General features: G+C 36.1%; 21 non-coding genes across 21 annotated transcripts; all 21 read right to left on the reverse strand.

Annotated features, from left to right (window-relative positions):
* Positions 1-437: 437 nt before the first annotated feature.
* Positions 438-509, reverse strand: TRNAW-CCA (transfer RNA tryptophan (anticodon CCA)). Its single transcript has one exon. It is a non-coding gene; the product is annotated as a tRNA-Trp (tRNA).
* An 814-nt stretch (positions 510-1323) lies between these two features.
* TRNAW-CCA (transfer RNA tryptophan (anticodon CCA)) lies at positions 1324-1395 on the reverse strand. Its single transcript has one exon. It is a non-coding gene; the product is annotated as a tRNA-Trp (tRNA).
* Positions 1396-2209: 814 nt separating this feature from the next.
* TRNAW-CCA (transfer RNA tryptophan (anticodon CCA)) lies at positions 2210-2281 on the reverse strand. The gene has a single exon. It is a non-coding gene; the product is annotated as a tRNA-Trp (tRNA).
* An 814-nt stretch (positions 2282-3095) lies between these two features.
* TRNAW-CCA (transfer RNA tryptophan (anticodon CCA)) lies at positions 3096-3167 on the reverse strand. Its single transcript has one exon. It is a non-coding gene; the product is annotated as a tRNA-Trp (tRNA).
* An 814-nt stretch (positions 3168-3981) lies between these two features.
* TRNAW-CCA (transfer RNA tryptophan (anticodon CCA)) lies at positions 3982-4053 on the reverse strand. The gene has a single exon. It is a non-coding gene; the product is annotated as a tRNA-Trp (tRNA).
* Positions 4054-4867: 814 nt separating this feature from the next.
* TRNAW-CCA (transfer RNA tryptophan (anticodon CCA)) lies at positions 4868-4939 on the reverse strand. The gene has a single exon. It is a non-coding gene; the product is annotated as a tRNA-Trp (tRNA).
* An 814-nt stretch (positions 4940-5753) lies between these two features.
* TRNAW-CCA (transfer RNA tryptophan (anticodon CCA)) lies at positions 5754-5825 on the reverse strand. The gene has a single exon. It is a non-coding gene; the product is annotated as a tRNA-Trp (tRNA).
* Positions 5826-6639: 814 nt separating this feature from the next.
* On the reverse strand, positions 6640-6711 carry TRNAW-CCA (transfer RNA tryptophan (anticodon CCA)). Its single transcript has one exon. It is a non-coding gene; the product is annotated as a tRNA-Trp (tRNA).
* Positions 6712-7525: 814 nt separating this feature from the next.
* Positions 7526-7597, reverse strand: TRNAW-CCA (transfer RNA tryptophan (anticodon CCA)). Its single transcript has one exon. It is a non-coding gene; the product is annotated as a tRNA-Trp (tRNA).
* Positions 7598-8411: 814 nt separating this feature from the next.
* Positions 8412-8483, reverse strand: TRNAW-CCA (transfer RNA tryptophan (anticodon CCA)). Its single transcript has one exon. It is a non-coding gene; the product is annotated as a tRNA-Trp (tRNA).
* Positions 8484-9298: 815 nt separating this feature from the next.
* Positions 9299-9370, reverse strand: TRNAW-CCA (transfer RNA tryptophan (anticodon CCA)). The gene has a single exon. It is a non-coding gene; the product is annotated as a tRNA-Trp (tRNA).
* An 814-nt stretch (positions 9371-10184) lies between these two features.
* Positions 10185-10256, reverse strand: TRNAW-CCA (transfer RNA tryptophan (anticodon CCA)). Its single transcript has one exon. It is a non-coding gene; the product is annotated as a tRNA-Trp (tRNA).
* Positions 10257-11070: 814 nt separating this feature from the next.
* Positions 11071-11142, reverse strand: TRNAW-CCA (transfer RNA tryptophan (anticodon CCA)). The gene has a single exon. It is a non-coding gene; the product is annotated as a tRNA-Trp (tRNA).
* Positions 11143-11918: 776 nt separating this feature from the next.
* Positions 11919-11990, reverse strand: TRNAW-CCA (transfer RNA tryptophan (anticodon CCA)). The gene has a single exon. It is a non-coding gene; the product is annotated as a tRNA-Trp (tRNA).
* Positions 11991-12805: 815 nt separating this feature from the next.
* Positions 12806-12877, reverse strand: TRNAW-CCA (transfer RNA tryptophan (anticodon CCA)). The gene has a single exon. It is a non-coding gene; the product is annotated as a tRNA-Trp (tRNA).
* Positions 12878-13691: 814 nt separating this feature from the next.
* On the reverse strand, positions 13692-13763 carry TRNAS-CGA (transfer RNA serine (anticodon CGA)). Its single transcript has one exon. It is a non-coding gene; the product is annotated as a tRNA-Ser (tRNA).
* Positions 13764-15449: 1686 nt separating this feature from the next.
* Positions 15450-15521, reverse strand: TRNAW-CCA (transfer RNA tryptophan (anticodon CCA)). Its single transcript has one exon. It is a non-coding gene; the product is annotated as a tRNA-Trp (tRNA).
* An 816-nt stretch (positions 15522-16337) lies between these two features.
* On the reverse strand, positions 16338-16409 carry TRNAW-CCA (transfer RNA tryptophan (anticodon CCA)). The gene has a single exon. It is a non-coding gene; the product is annotated as a tRNA-Trp (tRNA).
* Positions 16410-17223: 814 nt separating this feature from the next.
* On the reverse strand, positions 17224-17295 carry TRNAW-CCA (transfer RNA tryptophan (anticodon CCA)). The gene has a single exon. It is a non-coding gene; the product is annotated as a tRNA-Trp (tRNA).
* An 815-nt stretch (positions 17296-18110) lies between these two features.
* TRNAW-CCA (transfer RNA tryptophan (anticodon CCA)) lies at positions 18111-18182 on the reverse strand. The gene has a single exon. It is a non-coding gene; the product is annotated as a tRNA-Trp (tRNA).
* Positions 18183-18996: 814 nt separating this feature from the next.
* On the reverse strand, positions 18997-19068 carry TRNAW-CCA (transfer RNA tryptophan (anticodon CCA)). Its single transcript has one exon. It is a non-coding gene; the product is annotated as a tRNA-Trp (tRNA).
* Positions 19069-19381: the final 313 nt, after the last annotated feature.

A 19381-nucleotide genomic window follows, 5' to 3' on the forward strand; every position in this document is an offset into this window, starting at 1 on the left:
CCATCTATTTACTATGTACAAATATATCAATGTAGGGTACATTTTTTTATTTATTATTTTATTTTTAAAGCCATGGCTTTAACCAGAACAAGACAGCATCAAGTACGTCGGGAGGAAAAAAAATTCACCATCATCACAGACTGAGATTCTTTACTGTAAGAGCAGTGAGACTTTGGAACTCTCTGCCAAAGGATTTTGTGATGGTTGATTTGTTGAATGATTTAAGAGGAACCTGGATATCTTTCTTGATACAACAGCAACATTTTCCCTTTTTTCATTGCAATAATAAAAGCTGCGAAGATATTGCCGCTTTAAAAAAGGAGAAGTCCAAAAAGTTTGACTTCAAGGTGAGTCCTAATTCTCTTATCAAAGGAATTGGAACTAGCTGGATGAAAATTAGCATTCTGTACTCACATTATGATGATCAAAGCAACAACTGACCCAGACGTGATTTGAAGACGCAACCTTCTGATCTGGGGTCAGACGCGCTACCGTTGCGCCACAAGGTCATTTGATGATGAATTTATTGACCCTGTTCAGAACCAATGTCTTGTTGACAAAATGCTGATTACCTGCTCATTCTGATTGATTGAAGAAACCGGTTTTCAATTAAACCAATTTTAACCAAACTCCAAAAGCCTAGAAGCTTCGTGCCATCTTGCCGTTAGCATTAAATGCTTCCAAGTAAATAATGGGATGCTGAGAGTGAGATTTTTACTCGATAAGGAAATCATCTGTAAGCATTTTTCTTTCTTTAACTAAATTGGATTTAAGGGCCATGCGATTTTACAAAGAAATTGAGTATAAGTAGAAATCAAAAATACCATTTAAGGTGAAGATGGATAACAAGAAAGGCTATTGAGTTTTCTTCAACATTTCTTAGGTGCCATCTATTTACTATGTACAAATATATCAATGTAGGGTACATTTTTTTATTTAATATTTTATTTTTAAAGCCAGGGCTTTAACCAGAACAAGACAGCATCAAGTACGTCGGGAGGAAAAAAAATTCACCATCATCACAGACTGAGATTCTTTACTGTAAGAGCAGTGAGACTTTGGAACTCTCTGCCAAAGGATTTTGTGATGGTTGATTTGTTGAATGATTTAAGAGGAACCTGGATATCTTTCTTGATACAACAGCAACATTTTCCCTTTTTTCATTGCAATAATAAAAGCTGCGAAGATATTGCCGCTTTAAAAAAGGAGAAGTCCAAAAAGTTTGACTTCAAGGTGAGTCCTAATTCTCTTATCAAAGGAATTGGAACTAGCTGGATGAAAATTAGCATTCTGTACTCACATTATGATGATCAAAGCAACAACTGACCCAGACGTGATTTGAACACGCAACCTTCTGATCTGGAGTCAGACGCGCTACCGTTGCGCCACAAGGTCATTTGATGATGAATTTATTGACCCTGTTCAGAACCAATGTCTTGTTGACAAAATGCTGATTACCTGCTCATTCTGATTGATTGAAGAAACCGGTTTTCAATTAAACCAATTTTAACCAAACTCCAAAAGCCTAGAAGCTTCGTGCCATCTTGCCGTTAGCGTTAAATGCTTCCAAGTAAATAATGGGATGCTGAGAGTGAGATTTTTACTCGATAAGGAAATCATCTGTAAGCATTTTTCTTTCTTTAACTAAATTGGATTTAAGGGCCATGCGATTTTACAAAGAAATTGAGTATAAGTAGAAATCAAAAATACCATTTAAGGTGAAGATGGATAACAAGAAAGGCTATTGAGTTTTCTTCAACATTTCTTAGGTGCCATCTATTTACTATGTACAAATATATCAATGTAGGGTACATTTTTTTATTTATTATTTTATTTTTAAAGCCAGGGCTTTAACCAGAACAAGACAGCATCAAGTACGTCGGGAGGAAAAAAAATTCACCATCATCACAGACTGAGATTCTTTACTGTAAGAGCAGTGAGACTTTGGAACTCTCTGCCAAAGGATTTTGTGATGGTTGATTTGTTGAATGATTTAAGAGGAACCTGGATATCTTTCTTGATACAACAGCAACATTTTCCCTTTTTTCATTGCAATAATAAAAGCTGCGAAGATATTGCCGCTTTAAAAAAGGAGAAGTCCAAAAAGTTTGACTTCAAGGTGAGTCCTAATTCTCTTATCAAAGGAATTGGAACTAGCTGGATGAAAATTAGCATTCTGTACTCACATTATGATGATCAAAGCAACAACTGACCCAGACGTGATTTGAACACGCAACCTTCTGATCTGGAGTCAGACGCGCTACCGTTGCGCCACAAGGTCATTTGATGATGAATTCATTGACCCTGTTCAGAACCAATGTCTTGTTGACAAAATGCTGATTACCTGCTCATTCTGATTGATTGAAGAAACCGGTTTTCAATTAAACCAATTTTAACCAAACTCCAAAAGCCTAGAAGCTTCGTGCCATCTTGCCGTTAGCGTTAAATGCTTCCAAGTAAATAATGGGATGCTGAGAGTGAGATTTTTACTCGATAAGGAAATCATCTGTAAGCATTTTTCTTTCTTTAACTAAATTGGATTTAAGGGCCATGCGATTTTACAAAGAAATTGAGTATAAGTAGAAATCAAAAATACCATTTAAGGTGAAGATGGATAACAAGAAAGGCTATTGAGTTTTCTTCAACATTTCTTAGGTGCCATCTATTTACTATGTACAAATATATCAATGTAGGGTACATTTTTTTATTTATTATTTTATTTTTAAAGCCAGGGCTTTAACCAGAACAAGACAGCATCAAGTACGTCGGGAGGAAAAAAAATTCACCATCATCACAGACTGAGATTCTTTACTGTAAGAGCAGTGAGACTTTGGAACTCTCTGCCAAAGGATTTTGTGATGGTTGATTTGTTGAATGATTTAAGAGGAACCTGGATATCTTTCTTGATACAACAGCAACATTTTCCCTTTTTTCATTGCAATAATAAAAGCTGCGTAGATATTGCCGCCTTAAAAAAGGAGAAGTCCAAAAACTTTGACTTCAAGGTGAGTCCTAATTCTCTTATCAAAGGAACTGGAACTAGCTGGATAAAAACTAGCATTCTCTACTCTCATTATGATGATCAAAGCAACAACTGACCCAGACGTGATTTGAACACGCAACCTTCTGATCTGGGGTCAGACGCGCTACCGTTGCGCCACAAGGTCATTTGATGATGAATTTATTGACCCTGTTCAGAACCAATGTCTTGTTGACAAAATGCTGATTACCTGCTCATTCTGATTGATTGAAGAAACCGGTTTTAAATTAAACCAATTTTAACCAAACTCCAAAAGCCTAGAAGTTTCGTGCCATCTTGCCGTTAGCGTTAAATGCTTCCAAGTAAATAATGGGACGCTGAGAGTGAGATTTTTACTCGATAAGGAAATCATCTGTAAGCATTTTTCTTTCTTTAACTAAATTGGATTTAAGGGCCATGCGATTTTACAAAGAAATTGAGTATAAGTAGAAATCAAAAATACCATTTAAGGTGAAGATGGATAACAAGAAAGGCTATTGAGTTTTCTTCAACATTTCTTAGGTGCCATCTATTTACTATGTACAAATATATCAATGTAGGGTACATTTTTTTATTTATTATTTTATTTTTAAAGCCAGGGCTTTAACCAGAACAAGACAGCATCAAGTACGTCGGGAGGAAAAAAAATTCACCATCATCACAGACTGAGATTCTTTACTGTAAGAGCAGTGAGACTTTGGAACTCTCTGCCAAAGGATTTTGTGATGGTTGATTTGTTGAATGATTTAAGAGGAACCTGGATATCTTTCTTGATACAACAGCAACATTTTCCCTTTTTTCATTGCAATAATAAAAGCTGCGAAGATATTGCCGCTTTAAAAAAGGAGAAGTCCAAAAAGTTTGACTTCAAGGTGAGTCCTAATTCTCTTATCAAAGGAATTGGAACTAGCTGGATGAAAATTAGCATACTGTACTCACATTATGATGATCAAAGCAAAAACTGACCCAGACGTGATTTGAACACACAACCTTCTGATCTGGAGTCAGACGCGCTACCGTTGCGCCACAAGGTCATTTGATGATGAATTTATTGACCCTGTTCAGAACCAATGTCTTGTTGACAAAATGCTGATTACCTGCTCATTCTGATTGATTGAAGAAACCGGTTTTCAATTAAACCAATTTTAACCAAACTCCAAAAGCCTAGAAGCTTCGTGCCATCTTGCCGTTAGCGTTAAATGCTTCCAAGTAAATAATGGGATGCTGAGAGTGAGATTTTTACTCGATAAGGAAATCATCTGTAAGCATTTTTCTTTCTTTAACTAAATTGGATTTAAGGGCCATGCGATTTTACAAAGAAATTGAGTATAAGTAGAAATCAAAAATACCATTTAAGGTGAAGATGGATAACAAGAAAGGCTATTGAGTTTTCTTCAACATTTCTTAGGTGCCATCTATTTACTATGTACAAATATATCAATGTAGGGTACATTTTTTTATTTATTATTTTATTTTTAAAGCCAGGGCTTTAACCAGAACAAGACAGCATCAAGTACGTCGGGAGGAAAAAAAATTCACCATCATCACAGACTGAGATTCTTTACTGTAAGAGCAGTGAGACTTTGGAACTCTCTGCCAAAGGATTTTGTGATGGTTGATTTGTTGAATGATTTAAGAGGAACCTGGATATCTTTCTTGATACAACAGCAACATTTTCCCTTTTTTCATTGCAATAATAAAAGCTGCGTAGATATTGCCGCCTTAAAAAAGGAGAAGTCCAAAAACTTTGACTTCAAGGTGAGTCCTAATTCTCTTATCAAAGGAACTGGAACTAGCTGGATAAAAACTAGCATTCTCTACTCTCATTATGATGATCAAAGCAACAACTGACCCTGACGTGATTTGAACACGCAACCTTCTGATCTGGAGTCAGACGCGCTACCGTTGCGCCACAAGGTCATTTGATGATGAATTTATTGACCCTGTTCAGAACCAATGTCTTGTTGACAAAATGCTGATTACCTGCTCATTCTGATTGATTGAAGAAACCGGTTTTAAATTAAACCAATTTTAACCAAACTCCAAAAGCCTAGAAGTTTCGTGCCATCTTGCCGTTAGCGTTAAATGCTTCCAAGTAAATAATGGGACGCTGAGAGTGAGATTTTTACTCGATAAGGAAATCCTCTGTAAGCATTTTTCTTTCTTTAACTAAATTGGATTTAAGGGCCATGCGATTTTACAAAGAAATTGAGTATAAGTAGAAATCAAAAATACCATTTGAGGTGAAGATGGATAACAAGAAAGGCTATTGAGTTTTCTTCAACATTTCTTAGGTGCCATCTATTTACTATGTACAAATATATCAATGTAGGGTACATTTTTTTATTTATTATTTTATTTTTAAAGCCAGGGCTTTAACCAGAACAAGACAGCATCAAGTACGTCGGGAGGAAAAAAAATTCACCATCATCACAGACTGAGATTCTTTACTGTAAGAGCAGTGAGACTTTGGAACTCTCTGCCAAAGGATTTTGTGATGGTTGATTTGTTGAATGATTTAAGAGGAACCTGGATATCTTTCTTGATACAACAGCAACATTTTCCCTTTTTTCATTGCAATAATAAAAGCTGCGAAGATATTGCCGCTTTAAAAAAGGAGAAGTCCAAAAAGTTTGACTTCAAGGTGAGTCCTAATTCTCTTATCAAAGGAATTGGAACTAGCTGGAGGAAAATTAGCATTCTGTACTCACATTATGATGATCAAAGCAACAACTGACCCAGACGTGATTTGAACACTCAACCTTCTGATCTGGAGTCAGACGCGCTACCGTTGCGCCACAAGGTCATTTGATGATGAATTTATTGACCCTGTTCAGAACCAATGTCTTGTTGACAAAATGCTGATTACCTGCTCATTCTGATTGATTGAAGAAATCGGTTTTCAATTAAACCAATTTTAACCAAACTCCAAAAGCCTAGAAGCTTCGTGCCATCTTGCCGTTAGCGTTAAATGCTTCCAAGTAAATAATGGGATGCTGAGAGTGAGATTTTTACTCGATAAGGAAATCATCTGTAAGCATTTTTCTTTCTTTAACTAAATTGGATTTAAGGGCCATGCGATTTTACAAAGAAATTGAGTATAAGTAGAAATCAAAAATACCATTTAAGGTGAAGATGGATAACAAGAAAGGCTATTGAGTTTTCTTCAACATTTCTTAGGTGCCATCTATTTACTATGTACAAATATATCAATGTAGGGTACATTTTTTTATTTATTATTTTATTTTTAAAGCCAGGGCTTTAACCAGAACAAGACAGCATCAAGTACGTCGGGAGGAAAAAAAATTCACCATCATCACAGACTGAGATTCTTTACTGTAAGAGCAGTGAGACTTTGGAACTCTCTGCCAAAGGATTTTGTGATGGTTGATTTGTTGAATGATTTAAGAGGAACCTGGATATCTTTCTTGATACAACAGCAACATTTTCCCTTTTTTCATTGCAATAATAAAAGCTGCGTAGATATTGCCGCCTTAAAAAAGGAGAAGTCCAAAAACTTTGACTTCAAGGTGAGTCCTAATTCTCTTATCAAAGGAACTGGAACTAGCTGGATAAAAACTAGCATTCTCTACTCTCATTATGATGATCAAAGCAACAACTGACCCTGACGTGATTTGAACACGCAACCTTCTGATCTGGAGTCAGACGCGCTACCGTTGCGCCACAAGGTCATTTGATGATGAATTTATTGACCCTGTTCAGAACCAATGTCTTGTTGACAAAATGCTGATTACCTGCTCATTCTGATTGATTGAAGAAACCGGTTTTAAATTAAACCAATTTTAACCAAACTCCAAAAGCCTAGAAGTTTCGTGCCATCTTGCCGTTAGCGTTAAATGCTTCCAAGTAAATAATGGGACGCTGAGAGTGAGATTTTTACTCGATAAGGAAATCCTCTGTAAGCATTTTTCTTTCTTTAACTAAATTGGATTTAAGGGCCATGCGATTTTACAAAGAAATTGAGTATAAGTAGAAATCAAAAATACCATTTGAGGTGAAGATGGATAACAAGAAAGGCTATTGAGTTTTCTTCAACATTTCTTAGGTGCCATCTATTTACTATGTACAAATATATCAATGTAGGGTACATTTTTTTATTTATTATTTTATTTTTAAAGCCAGGGCTTTAACCAGAACAAGACAGCATCAAGTACGTCGGGAGGAAAAAAAATTCACCATCATCACAGACTGAGATTCTTTACTGTAAGAGCAGTGAGACTTTGGAACTCTCTGCCAAAGGATTTTGTGATGGTTGATTTGTTGAATGATTTAAGAGGAACCTGGATATCTTTCTTGATACAACAGCAACATTTTCCCTTTTTTCATTGCAATAATAAAAGCTGCGAAGATATTGCCGCTTTAAAAAAGGAGAAGTCCAAAAAGTTTGACTTCAAGGTGAGTCCTAATTCTCTTATCAAAGGAATTGGAACTAGCTGGATGAAAATGAGCATTCTGTACTCACATTATGATGATCAAAGCAACAACTGACCCAGACGTGACTTGAACACGCAACCTTCTGATCTGGAGTCAGACGCGCTACCGTTGCGCCACAAGGTCATTTGATGATGAATTTATTGACCCTGTTCAGAACCAATGTCTTGTTGACAAAATGCTGATTACCTGCTCATTCTGATTGATTGAAGAAACCGGTTTTAAATTAAACCAATTTTAACCAAACTCCAAAAGCCTAGAAGTTTCGTGCCATCTTGCCGTTAGCGTTAAATGCTTCCAAGTAAATAATGGGACGCTGAGAGTGAGATTTTTACTCGATAAGGAAATCCTCTGTAAGCATTTTTCTTTCTTTAACTAAATTGGATTTAAGGGCCATGCGATTTTACAAAGAAATTGAGTATAAGTAGAAATCAAAAATACCATTTGAGGTGAAGATGGATAACAAGAAAGGCTATTGAGTTTTCTTCAACATTTCTTAGGTGCCATCTATTTACTATGTACAAATATATCAATGTAGGGTACATTTTTTTATTTATTATTTTATTTTTAAAGCCAGGGCTTTAACCAGAACAAGACAGCATCAAGTACGTCGGGAGGAAAAAAAATTCACCATCATCACAGACTGAGATTCTTTACTGTAAGAGCAGTGAGACTTTGGAACTCTCTGCCAAAGGATTTTGTGATGGTTGATTTGTTGAATGATTTAAGAGGAACCTGGATATCTTTCTTGATACAACAGCAACATTTTCCCTTTTTTCATTGCAATAATAAAAGCTGCGAAGATATTGCCGCTTTAAAAAAGGAGAAGTCCAAAAAGTTTGACTTCAAGGTGAGTCCTAATTCTCTTATCAAAGGAATTGGAACTAGCTGGATGAAAATGAGCATTCTGTACTCACATTATGATGATCAAAGCAACAACTGACCCAGACGTGATTTGAACACGCAACCTTCTGATCTGGAGTCAGACGCGCTACCGTTGCGCCACAAGGTCATTTGATGATGAATTTATTGACCCTGTTCAGAACCAATGTCTTGTTGACAAAATGCTGATTACCTGCTCATTCTGATTGATTGAAGAAACCGGTTTTCAATTAAACCAATTTTAACCAAACTCCAAAAGCCTAGAAGCTTCGTGCCATCTTGCCGTTAGCGTTAAATGCTTCCAAGTAAATAATGGGATGCTGAGAGTGAGATTTTTACTCGATAAGGAAATCATCTGTAAGCATTTTTCTTTCTTTAACTAAATTGGATTTAAGGGCCATGCGATTTTACAAAGAAATTTAGTATAAGTAGAAATCAAAAATACCATTTAAGGTGAAGATGGATAACAAGAAAGGCTATTGAGTTTTCTTCAACATTTCTTAGGTGCCATCTATTTACTATGCACAAATATATCAATGTAGGGTACATTTTTTTATTTATTATTTTATTTTTAAAGCCAGGGCTTTAACCAGAACAAGACAGCATCAAGTACGTCGGGAGGAAAAAAAATTCACCATCATCACAGACTGAGATTCTTTACTGTAAGAGCAGTGAGACTTTGGAACTCTCTGCCAAAGGATTTTGTGATGGTTGATTTGTTGAATGATTTAAGAGGAACCTGGATATCTTTCTTGATACAACAGCAACATTTTCCCTTTTTTCATTGCAATAATAAAAGCTGCGTAGATATTGCCGCCTTAAAAAAGGAGAAGTCCAAAAACTTTGACTTCAAGGTGAGTCCTAATTCTCTTATCAAAGGAACTGGAACTAGCTGGATGAAAAACTAGCATTCTGTACTCTCATTATGATGATCAAAGCAACAACTGACCCTGACGTGATTTGAACACGCAACCTTCTGATCTGGAGTCAGACGCGCTACCGTTGCGCCACAAGGTCATTTGATGATGAATTTATTGACCCTGTTCAGAACCAATGTCTTGTTGACAAAATGCTGATTACCTGCTCATTCTGATTGATTGAAGACACCGGTTTTAAATTAAACCAATTTTAACCAAACTCCAAAAGCCTAGAAGCTTCGTGCCATCTTGCCGTTAGCGTTAAATGCTTCCAAGTAAATAATGGGACGCTGAGAGTGAGATTTTTACTCGATAAGGAAATCCTCTGTAAGCATTTTTCTTTCTTTAACTAAATTGGATTTAAGGGCCATGCAATTTTACAAAGAAATTGAGTATAAGTAGAAATCAAAAATACCATTTGAGGTGAAGATGGATAACAAGAAAGGCTATTGAGTTTTCTTCAACATTTCTTAGGTGCCATCTATTTACTATGTACAAATATATCAATGTAGGGTACATTTTTTTATTTATTATTTTATTTTTAAAGCCAGGGCTTTAACCAGAACAAGACAGCATCAAGTACGTCGGGAGGAAAAAAAATTCACCATCATCACAGACTGAGATTCTTTACTGTAAGAGCAGTGAGACTTTGGAACTCTCTGCCAAAGGATTTTGTGATGGTTGATTTGTTGAATGATTTAAGAGGAACCTGGATATCTTTCTTGATACAACAGCAACATTTTCCCTTTTTTCATTGCAATAATAAAAGCTGCGAAGATATTGCCGCTTTAAAAAAGGAGAAGTCCAAAAAGTTTGACTTCAAGGTGAGTCCTAATTCTCTTATCAAAGGAATTGGAACTAGCTGGATGAAAATTAGCATTCTGTACTCACATTATGATGATCAAAGCAACAACTGACCCAGACGTGATTTGAACACGCAACCTTCTGATCTGGGGTCAGACGCGCTACCGTTGCGCCACAAGGTCATTTGATGATGAATTTATTGACCCTGTTCAGAACCAATGTCTTGTTGACAAAATGCTGATTACCTGCTCATTCTGATTGATTGAAGAAACCGGTTTTCAATTAAACCAATTTTAACCAAACTCCAAAAGCCTAGAAGCTTAGTGCCATCTTGCCGTTAGCATTAAATGCTTCCAAGTAAATAATGGGATGCTGAGAGTGAGATTTTTACTCGATAAGGAAATCATCTGTAAGCATTTTTCTTTCTTTAACTAAATTGGATTTAAGGGCCATGCGATTTTACAAAGAAATTGAGTATAAGTAGAAATCAAAAATACCATTTAAGGTGAAGATGGATAACAAGAAAGGCTATTGAGTTTTCTTCAACATTTCTTAGGTGCCATCTATTTACTATGTACAAATATATCAATGTAGGGTACATTTTTTTATTTATTATTTTATTTTTAAAGCCAGGGCTTTAACCAGAACAAGACAGCATCAAGTACGTCGGGAGGAAAAAAAATTCACCATCATCACAGACTGAGATTCTTTACTGTAAGAGCAGTGAGACTTTGGAACTCTCTGCCAAAGGATTTTGTGATGGTTGATTTGTTGAATGATTTAAGAGGAACCTGGATATCTTTCTTGATACAACAGCAACATTTTCCCTTTTTTCATTGCAATAATAAAAGCTGCGTAGATATTGCCGCCTTAAAAAAGGAGAAGTCCAAAAACTTTGACTTCAAGGTGAGTCCTAATTCTCTTATCAAAGGAACTGGAACTAGCTGGATGAAAATTAGCATTCTGTACTCACATTATGATGATCAAAGCAACAACTGACCCTGACGTGATTTGAACACGCAACCTTCTGATCTGGAGTCAGACGCGCTACCGTTGCGCCACAAGGTCATTTGATGATGAATTTATTGACCCTGTTCAGAACCAATGTCTTGTTGACAAAATGCTGAATACCTGCTCATTCTGATTGATTGAAGAAACTGGTTTTAAATTAAACCAATTTTAACCAAACTCCAAAAGCCTAGAAGCTTCGTGCCATCTTGCCGTTAGCGTTAAATGCTTCCAAGTAAATAATGGGACGCTGAGAGTGAGATTTTTACTCGATAAGGAAATCCTCTGTAAGCATTTTTCTTTCTTTAACTAAATTGGATTTAAGGGCCATGCGATTTTCTCAAAGAAATTGAGTATAAGTAGAAATCAAAAATACCATTTAAGGTGAAGATGGATAACAAGAAAGGCTATTGAGTTTTCTTCAACATTTCTTAGGTGCCATCTATTTACTATGTACAAATATATCAATGTAGGGTACATTTTTTTATTTATTATTTTATTTTTAAAGCCAGGGCTTTAACCAGAACAAGACAGCATCAAGTACGTCGGGAGGAAAAAAAATTCACCATCATCACAGACTGAGATTCTTTACTGTAAGAGCAGTGAGACTTTGGAACTCTCTGCCAAAGGATTTTGTGATGGTTGATTTGTTGAATGATTTAAGAGGAACCTGGATATCTTTCTTGATACAACAGCAACATTTTCCCTTTTTTCATTGCAATAATAAAAGCTGCGAAGATATTGCCGCTTTAAAAAATTCTCTTATCAAAGGAACTGGAACTAGCTGGATGAAAATTAGCATTCTGTACTCACATTATGATGATCAAAGCAACAACTGACCCAGACGTGATTTGAACACGCAACCTTCTGATCTGGAGTCAGACGCGCTACCGTTGCGCCACAAGGTCATTTGATGATGAAGTTATTGACCCTGTTCAGAACCAATGTCTTGTTGACAAAATGCTGATTACCTGCTCATTCTGATTGATTGAAGAAACCGGTTTTCAATTAAACCAATTTTAACCAAACTCCAAAAGCCTAGAAGCTTCGTGCCATCTTGCCGTTAGCGTTAAATGCTTCCAAGTAAATAATGGGACGCTGAGAATGAGATTTTTACTCGATAAGGAAATCCTCTGTAAGCATTTTTCTTTCTTTAACTAAATTGGATTTAAGGGCCATGCGATTTTACAAAGAAATTGAGTATGAGTAGAAATCAAAAATACCATTTAAGGTGAAGATGGATAACAAGAAAGGCTATTGAGTTTTCTTCAACATTTCTTAGGTGCCATCTATTTACTATGTACAAATATATCAATGTAGGGTACATTTTTTTATTTATTATTTTATTTTTAAAGCCAGGGCTTTAACCAGAACAAGACAGCATCAAGTACGTCGGGAGGAAAAAAAATTCACCATCATCACAGACTGAGATTCTTTACTGTAAGAGCAGTGAGACTTTGGAACTCTCTGCCAAAGGATTTTGTGATGGTTGATTTGTTGAATGATTTAAGAGGAACCTGGATATCTTTCTTGATACAACAGCAACATTTTCCCTTTTTTCATTGCAATAATAAAAGCTGCGTAGATATTGCCGCCTTAAAAAAGGAGAAGTCCAAAAACTTTGACTTCAAGGTGAGTCCTAATTCTCTTATCAAAGGAACTGGAACTAGCTGGATGAAAAACTAGCATTCTCTACTCTCATTATGATGATCAAAGCAACAACTGACCCTGACGTGATTTGAACACGCAACCTTCTGATCTGGAGTCAGACGCGCTACCGTTGCGCCACAAGGTCATTTGATGATGAATTTGTTGACCCTGTTCAGAACCAATGTCTTGTTGACAAAATGCTGATTACCTGCTCATTCTGATTGATTGAAGAAACCGGTTTTAAATTAAACCAATTTTAACCAAACTCCAAAAGCCTAGAAGCTTCGTGCCATCTTGCCGTTAGCGTTAAATGCTTCCAAGTAAATAATGGGACGCTGAGAGTGAGATTTTTACTCGATAAGGAAATCCTCTGTAAGCATTTTTCTTTCTTTAACTAAATTGGATTTAAGGGCCATGCGATTTTACAAAGAAATTGAGTATAAGTAGAAATCAAAAATACCATTTAAGGTGAAGATGGATAACAAGAAAGGCTATTGAGTTTTCTTCAACATTTCTTAGGTGCCATCTATTTACTATGTACAAATATATCAATGTAGGGTACATTTTTTTATTTATTATTTTATTTTTAAAGCCAGGGCTTTAACCAGAACAAGACAGCATCAAGTACGTCGGGAGGAAAAAAAATTCACCATCATCACAGACTGAGATTCTTTACTGTAAGAGCAGTGAGACTTTGGAACTCTCTGCCAAAGGATTTTGTGATGGTTGATTTGTTGAATGATTTAAGAGGAACCTGGATATCTTTCTTGATACAACAGCAACATTTTCCCTTTTTTCATTGCAATAATAAAAGCTGCGCAGATATTGCCGCCTTAAAAAAGGAGAAGTCCAAAAACTTTGACTTCAAGGTGAGTCCTAATTCTCTTATCAAAGGAATTGGAACTAGCTGGATGAAAATTAGCATTCTGTACTCACATTATGATGATCAAAGCAACAACTGACCCTGACGTCATTTGAACACGCAACCTTCTGATCTCGAGTCAGACGCGCTACCGTTGCGCCACAAGGTCATTTGATGATGAATTTATTGACCCTGTTCAGAACCAATGTCTTGTTGACAAAATGCTGAATACCTGCTCATTCTGATTGATTGAAGAAACCGGTTTTAAATTAAACCAATTTTAACCAAACTCCAAAAGCCTAGAAGCTTCGTGCCATCTTGCCGTTAGCGTTAAATGCTTCCAAGTAAATAATGGGACGCTGAGAGTGAGATTTTTACTCGATAAGGAAATCCTCTGTAAGCATTTTTCTTTCTTTAACTAAATTGGATTTAAGGGCCATGCAATTTTACAAAGAAATTGAGTATAAGTAGAAATCAAAAATACCATTTGATGTGAAGATGGATAACAAGAAAGGCTATTGAGTTTTCTTCAACATTTCTTAGGTGCCATCTATTTACTATGTACAAATATATCAATGTAGGGTACATTTTTTTATTTATTATTTTATTTTTAAAGCCAGGGCTTTAACCAGAACAAGACAGCATCAAGTACGTCGGGAGGAAAAAAAATTCACCATCATCACAGACTGAGATTCTTTACTGTAAGAGCAGTGAGACTTTGGAACTCTCTGCCAAAGGATTTTGTGATGGTTGATTTGTTGAATGATTTAAGAGGAACCTGGATATCTTTCTTGATACAACAGCAACATTTTCCCTTTTTTCATTGCAATAATAAAAGCTGCGTAGATATTGCCGCCTTAAAAAAGGAGAAGTCCAAAAACTTTGACTTCAAGGTGAGTCCTAATTCTCTTATCAAAGGAACTGGAACTAGCTGGATGAAAATTAGCATTCTGTACTCACATTATGATGATCAAAGCAACAACTGACCCTGACGTGATTTGAACACGCAACCTTCTGATCTGGAGTTGCGCCACAAGGTCATTTGATGATGAATTTATTGACCCTGTTCAGAACCAATGTCTTGTTGACAAAATGCTGAATACCTGCTCATTCTGATTGATTGAAGAAACCGGTTTTAAATTAAACCAATTTTAACCAAACTCCAAAAGCCTAGAAGCTTCGTGCCATCTTGCCGTTAGCGTTAAATGCTTCCAAGTAAATAATGGGACGCTGAGAGTGAGATTTTTACTCGATAAGGAAATCCTCTGTAAGCATTTTTCTTTCTTTAACTAAATTGGATTAAGGGCCATGCGATTTTCTCAAAGAAATTGAGTATAAGTAGAAATCAAAAATACCATTTAAGGTGAAGATGGATAACAAGAAAGGCTATTGAGTTTTCTTCAACATTTCTTAGGTGCCATCTATTTACTATGTACAAATATATCAATGTAGGGTACATTTTTTTATTTATTATTTTATTTTTAAAGCCAGGGCTTTAACCAGAACAAGACAGCATCAAGTACGTCGGGAGGAAAAAAAATTCACCATCATCACAGACTGAGATTCTTTACTGTAAGAGCAGTGAGACTTTGGAACTCTCTGCCAAAGGATTTTGTGATGGTTGATTTGTTGAATGATTTAAGAGGAACCTGGATATCTTTCTTGATACAACAGCAACATTTTCCCTTTTTTCATTGCAATAATAAAAGCTGCGTAGATATTGCCGCCTTAAAAAAGGAGAAGTCCAAAAACTTTGACTTCAAGGTGAGTCCTAATTCTCTTATCAAAGGAACTGGAACTAGCTGGATGAAAAACTAGCATTCTCTACTCTCATTATGATGATCAAAGCAACAACTGACCCTGACGTGATTTGAACACGCAACCTTCTGATCTGGAGTCAGACGCGCTACCGTTGCGCCACAAGGTCATTTGATGATGAATTTATTGACCCTGTTCAGAACCAATGTCTTGTTGACAAAATGCTGAATACCTGCTCATTCTGATTGATTGAAGAAACCGGTTTTAAATTAAACCAATTTTAACCAAACTCCAAAAGCCTAGAAGCTTCGTGCCATCTTGCCGTTAGCGTTAAATGCTTCCAAGTAAATAATGGGACGCTGAGAGTGAGATTTTTACTCGATAAGGAAATCCTCTGTAAGCATTTTTCTTTCTTTGACTAAATTGGATTTAAGGGCCATGCGATTTTCTCAAAGAAATTGAGTATAAGTAGAAATCAAAAATACCATTTAAGGTGAAGATGGATAACAAGAAAGGCTATTGAGTTTTCTTCAACATTTCTTAGGTGCCATCTATTTACTATGTACAAATATATCAATGTAGGGTACATTTTTTTATTTATTATTTTATTTTTAAAGCCAGGGCTTTAACCAGAACAAGACAGCATCAAGTACGTCGGGAGGAAAAAAAATTCACCATCATCACAGACTGAGATTCTTTACTGTAAGAGCAGTGAGACTTTGGAACTCTCTGCCAAAGGATTTTGTGATGGTTGATTTGTTGAATGATTTAAGAGGAACCTGGATATCTTTCTTGATACAACAGCAACATTTTCCCTTTTTTCATTGCAATAATAAAAGCTGCGTAGATATTGCCGCCTTAAAAAAGGAGAAGTCCAAAAACTTTGACTTCAAGGTGAGTCCTAATTCTCTTATCAAAGGAACTGGAACTAGCTGGATGAAAAACTAGCATTCTCTACTCTCATTATGATGATCAAAGCAACAACTGACCCTGACGTGATTTGAACACGCAACCTTCTGATCTGGAGTCAGACGCGCTACCGTTGCGCCACAAGGTCATTTGATGATGAATTTATTGACCCTGTTCAGAACCAATGTCTTGTTGACAAAATGCTGAATACCTGCTCATTCTGATTGATTGAAGAAACCGGTTTTAAATTAAACCAATTTTAACCAAACTCCAAAAGCCTAGAAGCTTCGTGCCATCTTGCCGTTAGCGTTAAATGCTTCCAAGTAAATAATGGGACGCTGAGAGTGAGATTTTTACTCGATAAGGAAATCCTCTGTAAGCATTTTTCTTTCTTTAACTAAATTGGATTTAAGGGCCATGCGATTTTACAAAGAAATTGAGTATAAGTAGAAATCAAAAATACCATTTAATGTGAAGATGGATAACAAGAAAGGCTATTGAGTTTTCTTCAACATTTCTTAGGTGCCATCTATTTACTATGTACAAATATATCAATGTAGGGTACATTTTTTTATTTATTATTTTATTTTTAAAGCCAGGGCTTTAACCAGAACAAGACAGAATCAAGTACGTCGGGAGGAAAAAAAATTCACCATCATCACAGACTGAGATTCTTTACTGTAAGAGCAGTGAGACTTTGGAACTCTCTGCCAAAGGATTTTGTGATGGTTGATTTGTTGAATGATTTAAGAGGAACCTGGATATCTTTCTTGATACAACAGCAACATTTTCCCTTTTTTCATTGCAATAATAAAAGCTGCGAAGATATTGCCGCTTTAAAAAAGGAGAAGTCCAAAAAGTTTGACTTCAAGGTGAGTCCTAATTCTCTTATCAAAGGAATTGGAACTAGCTGGATGAAAATTAGCATTCTGTACTCACATTATGATGATCAAAGCAACAACTGACCCAGACGTGATTTGAACACACAACCTTCTGATCTGGAGTCAGACGCGCTACCGTTGCGCCACAAGGTCATTTGATGATGAATTTATTGACCCTGTTCAGAACCAATGTCTTGTTGACAAAATGCTGATTACCTGCTTATTCTGATTGATTGAAGAAACCGGTTTTAAATTAAACCAATTTTATTCAAACTCCAAAAGCCTAGAAGCTTCGTGCCATCTTGCCGTTAGCGTTAAATGCTTCCAAGTAAATAATGGGACGCTGAGAGTGAGATTTTTACTCGATAAGGAAATCCTCTGTAAGCATTTTTCTTTCTTTAACTAAATTGGATTTAAGGGCCATGCGATTTTACAAAGAAATTGAGTATAAGTAGAAATCAAAAATACCATTTAAGGTGAAGATGGATAACAAGAAAGGCTATTGAGTTTTCTTCAACATTTCTTAGGTGCCATCTATTTACTATGTACAAATATATCAATGTAGGGTACATTTTTTTATTTATTATTTTATTTTTAAAGCCAGGGCTTTAACCAGAACAAGACAGCATCAAGTACGTCGGGAGGAAAAAAAATTCACCATCATCACAGACTGAGATTCTTTACTGTAAGAGCAGTGAGACTTTGGAACTCTCTGCCAAAGGATTTTGTGATGGTTGATTTGTTGAATGATTTAAGAGGAACCTGGATATCTTTCTTGATACAACAGCAACATTTTCCCTTTTTTCATTGCAATAATAAAAGCTGCGTAGATATTGCCGCCTTAAAAAAGGAGAAGTCCAAAAACTTTGACTTCAAGGTGAGTCCTAATTCTCTTATCAAAGGAACTGGAACTAGCTGGATGAAAAACTAGCATTCTCTACTCTCATTATGATGATCAAAGCAACAACTGACCCTGACGTGATTTGAACACGCAACCTTGTGATCTGGAGTCAGACGCGCTACCGTTGCGCCACAAGGTCATTTGATGATGAATTTATTGACCCTGTTCAGAACCAATGTCTTGTTGACAAAATGCTGATTACCTGCTCATTCTGATTGATTGAAGAAACCGGTTTTAAATTAAACCAATTTTATCCAAACTCCAAAAGCCTAGAAGCTTCGTGCCATCTTGCCGTTAGCGTTAAATGCTTCCAAGTAAATAATGGGACGCTGAGAGTGAGATTTTTACTCGATAAGGAAATCCTCTGTAAGCATTTTTCTTTCTTTAACTAAATTGGATTTAAGGGCCATGCGACTTTACAAAGAAATTGAGTATAAGTAGAAATCAAAAATACCATTTAAGGTGAAGATGGATAACAAGAAAGGCTATTGAGTTTTCTTCAACATTTCTTAGGTGCCATCTATTTACTATGTACAAATATATCAATGTAGGGTACATTTTTTCATTTATTATTTTATTTTTAAAGCCAGGGCTTTAACCAGAACAAGACAGCATCAAGTACGTCGGGAGGAAAAAAAATTCACCATCATCACAGACTGAGATTCTTTACTGTAAGAGCAGTGAGACTTTGGAACTCTCTGCCAAAGGATTTTGTGATGGTTGATTTGTTGAATGATTTAAGAGGAACCTGGATATCTTTCTTGATACAACAGCAACATTTTCCCTTTTTTCATTGCAATAATAAAAGCTGCGTAGATATTGCCGCCTTAAAAAAGGAGAAGTCCAAAAACTTTGACTTCAAGGTGAGTCCTAATTCTCTTATCAAAGGAATTGGAACTAGCTGGATGAAAATTAGCATTCTGTACTCACATTATGATGATCAAAGCAACAACTGACCCAGACGTGATTTGAACACACAACCTTCTGATCTGGAATCAGACGCGCTACCGTTGCGCCACAAGGTCATTTGATGATGAATTTATTGACCCTGTTCAGAACCAATGTCTTGTTGACAAAATGCTGATTACCTGCTTATTCTGATTGATTGAAGAAACCGGTTTTAAATTAAACCAATTTTATCCAAACTCCAAAAGCCTAGAAGCTTCGTGCCATCTTGCCGTTAGCGTTAAATGCTTCCAAGTAAATAATGGGACGCTGAGAGTGAGATTTTTACTCGATAAGGAAATCCTCTGTAAGCATTTTTCTTTCTTTAACTAAATAGGATTTAAGGGCCATGCGATTTTACAAAGAAATTGAGTATAAGTAGAAATCAAAAAT

This window comes from Rhinoderma darwinii, chromosome 3 (genome assembly GCF_050947455.1).
Source record: "Rhinoderma darwinii isolate aRhiDar2 chromosome 3, aRhiDar2.hap1, whole genome shotgun sequence".
Taxonomy (NCBI): domain Eukaryota; kingdom Metazoa; phylum Chordata; class Amphibia; order Anura; family Rhinodermatidae; genus Rhinoderma; species Rhinoderma darwinii.